The following is an 8608-nucleotide window of genomic DNA, read 5'->3' on the forward strand; positions in this document are numbered from 1 at the left end:
CACCCACGCCCGCCCCACCGCAGTGACAAAAAATATATATTTTTTGATCACTGCACATTCATTTTACACGCACTGCGGCGATAAAAAAATCAGTTTTGATATTTTTTTATCAACCGCAGCGGCCTCTGGTACTTCGCTAGCCTCCCCTTTGTAAGACAGGTTTGCTTTTTTTCTTGGGTAGTCTCAGGGAATACCCCTAAATTTAGTAGTCCAAAATGTCAAACAGGGGGTATTCTTCTGAAGAGGCCTACAGGATTCTGACCCAGTCGGATGAGGAGTGGGAACCCTCATCTGACGAATCTAGCGGGTCAGAATATGAACCTGTGGAAAGCAGTGGCTCTCTGACCCAAAGTTCGGACGAGGAGGTGGAGGTCCCTGGCAGCACCAGGCGTACCCGGCCCCATGTCGCTAGACCACAGGTTACGCAGGATCCGCTTCAAGAGCAGCAGAGTGGGGCTGTCGCTGCCGGATCACGTGGTGAGGCATACACCAGCAGCGCAGCCCTCCCTGGACCTAGTACCAGCACTGCCGTACAACATGGTGACGTGGCGAGCACCAGAAGGGCAGTTGAAGCTGGTACGGTGGCACGTGCACTAGTTACCCCGTCGCAGCCACCGCACAGACAGGCCCGTAGAGCCCCTAGAATCCCTGAGGTGCTGGCAAACCCTGATTGGCAGTCACCAACTTCAGCCGCACCTGTAGTTCCCCCTTTCACCGCCCAGTCTGGAGTTCGGGTTGAGACGGCTCAAATCGGTTCGGCCCTGGGATTTTTTGAGCTGTTCTTGACTGCGGAGCTCTTGGACTTAGTCGTGGCAGAGACCAACCAGTATGCCACACAATTTATATCCGCCAACCCGGGAAGCTTTTATGCCCAGCCTTTCCGGTGGAAACCAGTCCAAGTTTCCGAAATTAAAATTTTTTTGGGCCTTCTCCTCAACATGGGCCTGACAAAAAAGCATGAATTGCGGTCATATTGGTCAACGCACCCGATTCATCACATGCCCATGTTCTCTGCTGCTATGTCCAGGGCACGATTTGAGGCCATCCTCCGTTTCCTGCATTTTAGCGACAACACCACCTCCCGTCCCAGAGGCCACCCAGCTTTTGACCGGCTCCACAAAATTCGGCCCCTCATAGACCATTTCAACCAGAAATTTGCAGATTTGTATACCCCCGAGCAAAACATCTGCGTAGACGAGTCCCTAATACATTTTACCGGGCGCCTTGGCTTCAAACAGTACATCCCAAGCAAGCGTGCCCGGTATGGGGTCAAATTGTATAAGCTCTGTGAAAGGGCCACAGGCTATACCCACAAATTTCGGATCTATGAGGGAAAAGATCAGACCCTGGAGCCGGTCGGTTGCCCTGACTACCTGGGGAGCAGTGGGAAGACAGTCTGGGACTTGGTGTCACCCTTATTCGGCAAGGGGTACCATCTTTATGTGGACAATTTTTACACAAGTGTGGCCCTCTTTAGGCATTTGTTTCTAGAACGGATTTGCGCCTGTGGCACCGCGCGAACTAGTCGCGTGGGCTTCCCCCAACGGCTTGTAACCACCCGTCTTGCAAGGGGGGAGAGGGCTGCCTTGTGTAACGAAGAACTGCTCGCGGTGAAATGGAGAGACAAGCGTGACGTTTACATGCTCTCCTCCATTCACGCAGACACGACAATCCAAATTGAGCGAGCAACCCGTGTCATTGAAAAGCCCCTCTGTGTCCACGACTATAATGCGCTCATGGGAGGGGTGGACTTCAATGACCAGATGTTGTCTCCGTATTTAGTTTCCCGCAGAACCAGACGCTGGTATAAGAAGGTGTCTGTATATTTAATTCAATTGGCGCTCTACAATAGTTTTGTTCTCTACAGTAAGGCTGGGAGAACACGATCTTTCCTCAAATTCCAGGAAGAGATCATCGAGAACCTCCTTTACCCAGGAGGTTCCGTGGCCCCATCCCCCAGTGTAGTTAGCCGTCTACACGAGCGACATTTCCCCAGTGTCGTTCCTGGTACCTCAACCCAACCGTCACCCCGAAAAAGATGTCGTGTCTGTAGCAGGAGTGGAATAAGGCGTGACACCCGCTATTTCTGTCCTGAATGTCCGGACCACCCTGCCCTATGCTATGGAGAGTGTTTCCGGAAGTACCACACACAGGTACACCTAGCATAGGGATTGCATCTCACAGGACAGGCACACAGGGCTATTAGGGCCCTTTTACTCTCAGCTGCTGCAAACCTCTCCTTTCACCTGGGATAAAGTGCATAACGTACTTCACCACATCTTTGGGCGATTTGCGCTTTGCACATTGTCCCATGGGGAAGGAGAGGTTTGTTCTATAAAGGTAAAAAAAACTAAACAAAAAAACAATTACCGGTAAGTAAAAAAGTTAAAAAAGTTTAAAAAAGTTAATATGTTCTGTTCTAAAGTTAATAAAGTTATTGCTTTGCGGCCTGGTTTTTTCTTTTTTGTTTTGTTTTTTTTACCTTCCAGGTGGACCAACCGATCGACCAGCTGCAGCACTGATGTGCATTCGGACAGAAGCATTGCGCTGCTGTCAGATTACACGCAAGTCGGTGTATGCGGCGCTGCAAGGCGAGATTTCTCCTCTGCAGTAAAAGATATGTTTGCCGAGGCATATGAGCTGAGGAGGTGGCGGTGTTCATATACTTTGGCAAACACTTTGTATATATAAAAAAAAAAAATCCCGGCAATGATTTATTCATCCACATCGATTGATGTGAATGGAGAAATCGGGTTTGCCAGGGCATACGAGCTGAAGTGGGTATGGATGTTGGGCGGAGCTCCTATGTCCTGGCAGACGCCTTTCCCCTCCTTTTTCTTTTTTTGGCAGAGATTTTTTCATCCACATTGATCGATGCGAATGAAGAAATCTGTGCCGTTCATTTTTTTCTTTCAGCCCAGAGGCTGAACGGAAAAAAAAAATCTCATTACCCGTATGCTCAATATAAGGAGAATAGCAGAAACTCCTAATGCTGGCCATACATGTAATGATTGCGGAGACCCTCAAATGCCAGGGCAGTACAAACACCCCACAAATAACACCATTTTGGAAAAAAGACACCCCAAGGTATTCGCTGAGGGGCATATTGAGTCCATGAAAGATTGAAATTTTTGTCCCAAGTTAGCGGAAAGGGAGACTTTGTGAGAACAAAATCCAAAAAATCAATTTCCGCTAACTTGTGCCAAAATTTTTTTTTTTCAATGAACTCGCCATGCCCCTCATTGAATACCTTGGGGTGTCTTCTTTCCAAAATGGGGTCACATGTGGGGTATTTATACTGCCCTGGCATTTTAGGGGCCCCAAAGCGTGAGAAGAAGTCTGGTATCCAAATGTCTAAAAATGCCCTCCTAAAAGGAATTTGGGCACCTTTGCCCACCTAGGCTGCAAAAAAGTGTCACACATCTGGTATCTCCGTATTCAGCAGAAGTTGGGGAATATGTTTTGGGGTGTCATTTTACATATACCCATGCTGGGTGAGATAAATATCTTGGTCAAATGCCAACTTTGTATAAAAAAAATGGGAAAAGTTGTCTTTTGCCAAGATATTTCTCTCACCCAGCATGGGTATATGTAAAATGACACCCCAAAACACATTCCCCACCTTCTCCTGAGTACGGAGATACCAGATGTGTGACACTTTTTTGCAGCCTAGGTGGGCAAAGGGGCCCACATTCCAAAGAGCACCTTTCGGATTTCACAGGTCATTTACCTACTTACCACACATTAGGGCCCCTGGAAAATGCCAGGGCAGTATAACTACCCCACAAGTGACCCCATTTTGGAAAGAAGACACCCCAAGGTATTCCGTGAGGGGCATGGCAAGTTCCTAGAATTTTTTATTTTTTGTCACAAGTTAGTGGAAAATGATGATTTTTTTTTTTTTTTTTTTTTTTCATACAAAGTCTCCTATTCCACTAACTTGTGACAAAAATTTTTTTTTTTCCATGAACTCACTATGCCCATCAGCGAATACCTTGGGGTCTCTTCTTTCCAAAATGGGGTCACTTGTGGGGTAGTTATACTGCCCTGGCATTCTAGGGGCCCAAATGTGTGGTAAGGAGTTTGAAATCAAATTCTGTAAAAAATGACCTGTGAAATCCGAAAGGTGCTCTTTGGAATATGGGCCCCTTTGCCCACCTAGGCTGCAAAAAAGTGTCACACATCTGGTATCTCCGTACTCAGGAGAAGGTGGGGAATGTGTTTTGGGGTGTCATTTTATATATACCCATGCTGGGTGAGAGAAATATCTTGGCAAAAGACAACTTTTCCCATTTTTTTATACAAAGTTGTCATTTGACCAAGATATTTATCTCACCCAGCATGGGTATATGTAAAAAGACACCCCAAAACACATTCCTCAACTTCTCCTGAGTACGGGGATACCAGATGTGTGACACTTTTTTGCAGCCTAGGTGGGCAAAGGGGCCCATATTCCAAAGAGCACCTTTCGGATTTCACTGGTCATTTTTTACAGAATTTGATTTCAAACTCCTTACCACACATTTGGGCCCCTAGAATGCCAGGGCAGTATAACTACCCCACAAGTGACCCCATTTTGGAAAGAAGAGACCCCAAGGTATTCGCTGATGGGCATAGTGAGTTCATGGAAGTTTTTATTTTTTGTCACAAGTTTGTGGAATATGAGACTTTGTATGAAAAAAAAAAAAAATCATCATTTTCCACTAACTTGTGACAAAAAATAAAAAATTCTAGGAACTCGCCATGCCCCTCACGGAATACCTTGGGGTGTCTTCTTTCCAAAATGGGGTCACTTGTGGGGTGGTTATACTGCCCTGGCATTCTAGGGGCCCAAATGTGTGGTAAGGAGTTTGAAATCAAATTCTGTAAAAAATGACCTGTGAAATCCGAAAGGTGCTCTTTGGAATATGGGCCCCTTTGCCCACCTAGGCTGCAAAAAAGTGTCACACATCTGGTATCTCCGTACTCAGGAGAAGGTGGGGAATGTATTTTGGGGTGTCATTTTATATATACCCATGCTGGGTGAGAGAAATATCTTGGCAAAAGACTTTTCCCATTTTTTTATACAAAGTTGTCATTTGACCAAGATATTTATCTCACCCAGCATGGGTATATGTAAAAAGACACCCCAAAACACATTCCTCAACTTCTCCTGAGTACGGGGATACCAGATGTGTGACACTTTTTTGCAGCCTAGGTGGGCAAAGGGGCCCATATTCCAAAGAGCACCTTTCGGATTTCACTGGTCATTTTTTACTGAATTTGATTTCAAACTCCTTACCACACATTTGGGCCCCTAGAATACCAGGGCAGTATAACTACCCCACAAGTGACCCCATTTTGGAAAGAAGACACCCCAAGGTATTCCGTGAGGGGCATGGCGAGTTCCTAGAATTTTTTTTTTTTGTCACAAGTTAGTGGAAAATGATGATTTTTTTTTTTTTTTTTTTTTTTCATACAAAGTCTCATATTCCACAAACTTGTGACAAAAAATAAAAACTTCCATGTACTCACTATGCCCATCAGCGAATACCTTGGGGTCTCTTCTTTCCAAAATGGGGTCACTTGTGGGGTAGTTATACTGCCCTGGCATTCTAGGGGCCCAAATGTGTGGTAAGGAGTTTGAAATCAAATTCTGTAAAAAATGACCTGTGAAATCCGAAAGGTGCTCTTTGGAATATGGGCCCCTTTGCCCACCTAGGCTGCAAAAAAGTGTCACACATCTGGTATCCCCGTACTCAGGAGAAGTTGAGGAATGTGTTTTGGGGTGTCTTTTTACATATACCCATGCTGGGTGAGATAAATATATTGGTCAAATGACAACTTTGTATAAAAAAATGGGAAAAGTTGTCTTTTGCCAAGATATTTCTCTCACCCAGCATGGGTATATATAAAATGACACCCCAAAACACATTCCCCACCTTCTCCTGAGTACGGAGATACCAGATGTGTGACACTTTTTTGCAGCCTAGGTGGGCAAAGGGGCCCATATTCCAAAGAGCACCTTTCGGATTTCACAGGTCATTTTTTACAGAATTTGATTTCAAACTCCTTACCACACATTTGGGCCCCTAGAATGCCAGGGCAGTATAACTACCCCACAAGTGACCCCATTTTGGAAAGAAGAGACCCCATAGTGAGTGAGTGAGTCCATAGTGAGTTCATAGAACTTTTTATTTTTTGTCACAAGTTAGTGGAATATGAGACTTTGTAAGAAAAAATAAATAAATAAAAAAATCATCATTTTCCGCTAACTTGTGACAAAAAATAAAAAGTTCTATGAACTCACTATGCCCATCAGTGAATACCTTAGGGTGTCTACTTTCAGAAATGGGGTCATTTGTGGGGTGTTTGTACTGTCTGGCCATTGTAGAACCTCAGGAAACATGACAGGTGCTCAGAAAGTCAGAGCTGCTTCAAAAAGCGGAAATTCACATTTTTGTACCATAGTTTGTAAACGCTATAACTTTTACCCAAACCATTTTTTTTTTACCCAAACATTTTTTTTTTATCAAAGACATGTAGAACTATAAATTTAGAGCAAAATTTCTATATGGATCTCGTTTTTTTTGCAAAATTTTACAACTGAAAGTGGAAAAATGTCATTTTTTTGCAAAAAAATCGTTAAATTTCGATTAATAACAAAAAAAAGTAAAAATGTCAGCAGCAATGAAATACCACCAAATGAAAGCTCTATTAGTGAGAAGAAAAGGAGGTAAAATTCATTTGGGTGGTAAGTTGCATGACCGAGCAATAAACGGTGAAAGTAGTGTAGGTCAGAAGTGTAAAAAGTGGCCTGGTCTTTCAGGGTGTTTAAGCACTGGGGGCTGAGGTGGTTAAAGAGGACCTGTCACAAAAAAATGCAATCTGAAAGCAACATGTTATAGAGCAGGAGAAGCTGAGCAGATTGATATATATTTTTGTGGGAAAAGATTTTGTAAAACTTGTAATTTTTACATTTATAACTGCAGCCCTGTAAAGTTCTATCAGTACAGGAGGGAGGGGTTATCAGTAACGGACAGCTATCTCTCTATGGACACTTATACACACAGCGCCAGTCACCTGTAACACCTCCCTCCTGTACCAATAGCTGCTCACAGAAGGTAGAAAAAAAAGCTGAGATTTAAATGGATAAATGACAAGTTTTAAAGACCCTTTTCCCACAAAACTATATATCAATCTGCTCAGCTCCTCCTGCTCGACACCATGGTGCTGTCAGATTGCATTCCATTTTTTGGTGACAGGTCCTCTTTAAACTACAGGGTAAGCACTATTGTAAGGGGGCACTGTAGTGGCATCACTATTGTAAGAAGGCACTGTAGTGGCATCACTATTGTAAGGAGGCACTGTAGTGGCATCACTATTGTAAGGAGGCACTTTAGTGGCAGCACTATTGTAAAGGGGCACTATGGTGGCAGCACTATTGTAAGGGGGCACAGTAGTGGCAGCACTATGGTAAGGAGGCACAGTAGTGGCAGCACTATTTTAAGGAGGCACTGTAGTGGCTGCATTATTGTGACGGGAGCATTAAGGGGTCATTCTTACTATAAGGGGGCACTATGGTGGCAGCACTATTTTAAGGGGGCACTTTAATGGCAGCACAATTGTAGGGGGCATTAAGGGGTCATTCTTACTATAAAGGGGCATTATGGTGGCAGCACCATTGTAAGGGGACACTGTAGTGGTGGCACTATTGTAAGGGGGCACTGTAGTGGCAGCACTATTGTAAGGAGGAACTGTAGTGGCAGCACTATTGTAAGGAGGAACTGTAGTGGCAGCACTATCTTAAGGGGGCACTGTAGTGGCAGCACTATTGTAAGGGGGCACTGTAGTGGCAGCACTATTGTAAGGGGGCACTGTAGTGGCAGTACTATTGTAACGGGAGCATTAAGGGATCATTCTCACTATAGTAACATAGTACATAAGGCCGAAAAAAGACATCTGTCCATCCAGTTCGGCCTGTTATCCTGCAAATTGATCCAGAGGAAGGAAAAAAAAAAAAAAACTGTGAGGTAGAAGTCAATTTTCCTCACTTTAGGGCAGTGCTTCTCAATTATTTTCTGTCATGCCCCCCCTAGGAAGAAAACATTTCGCGCCCCCCGCGCGACTGTAAATAGTATCATTTGTCTATAAAATTGTTATAAGTACACCTCTGCATAACACTGTATCCTTATTAACGTATAAGAGAATAAAAAAAGAAAGAAATGTGGATCGGACACACACTTATGGGGGGATCTGTGGATGACGGACACTTATGGGGGGGATCTGTGGATGACGGACACTTATGGGGGGATCTGTGGATGACAGACACTTATGGGGGGGGAATCTGTGGCTGGCACTGTTACAGGGGGATCTGTGGCTGGCACTGTTATATATGTGCCATCCACAGACCCCCCACCCCATAACAGTGCCATCCACAGACCCCCACCCCTTAACTGTGCCATCCACAGATTCCGTGTGCCCGCCGCTGCCGTTTAAAGTTATTAAACATGCCCCCCTCACTCCTAATAGTACCGTATATCCGAATTTCTTCTGTATAATGCCGGCAGGTGGGCCGGCGCGTCCCTCAGTGACGTCACTTGTCTGTGCCGCCTGCTTCATTCATAAA

The sequence above is a fragment of the Bufo bufo genome, chromosome 1 (assembly GCF_905171765.1).
Source record: "Bufo bufo chromosome 1, aBufBuf1.1, whole genome shotgun sequence".
Classification (NCBI taxonomy): Eukaryota; Metazoa; Chordata; class Amphibia; order Anura; family Bufonidae; genus Bufo; species Bufo bufo.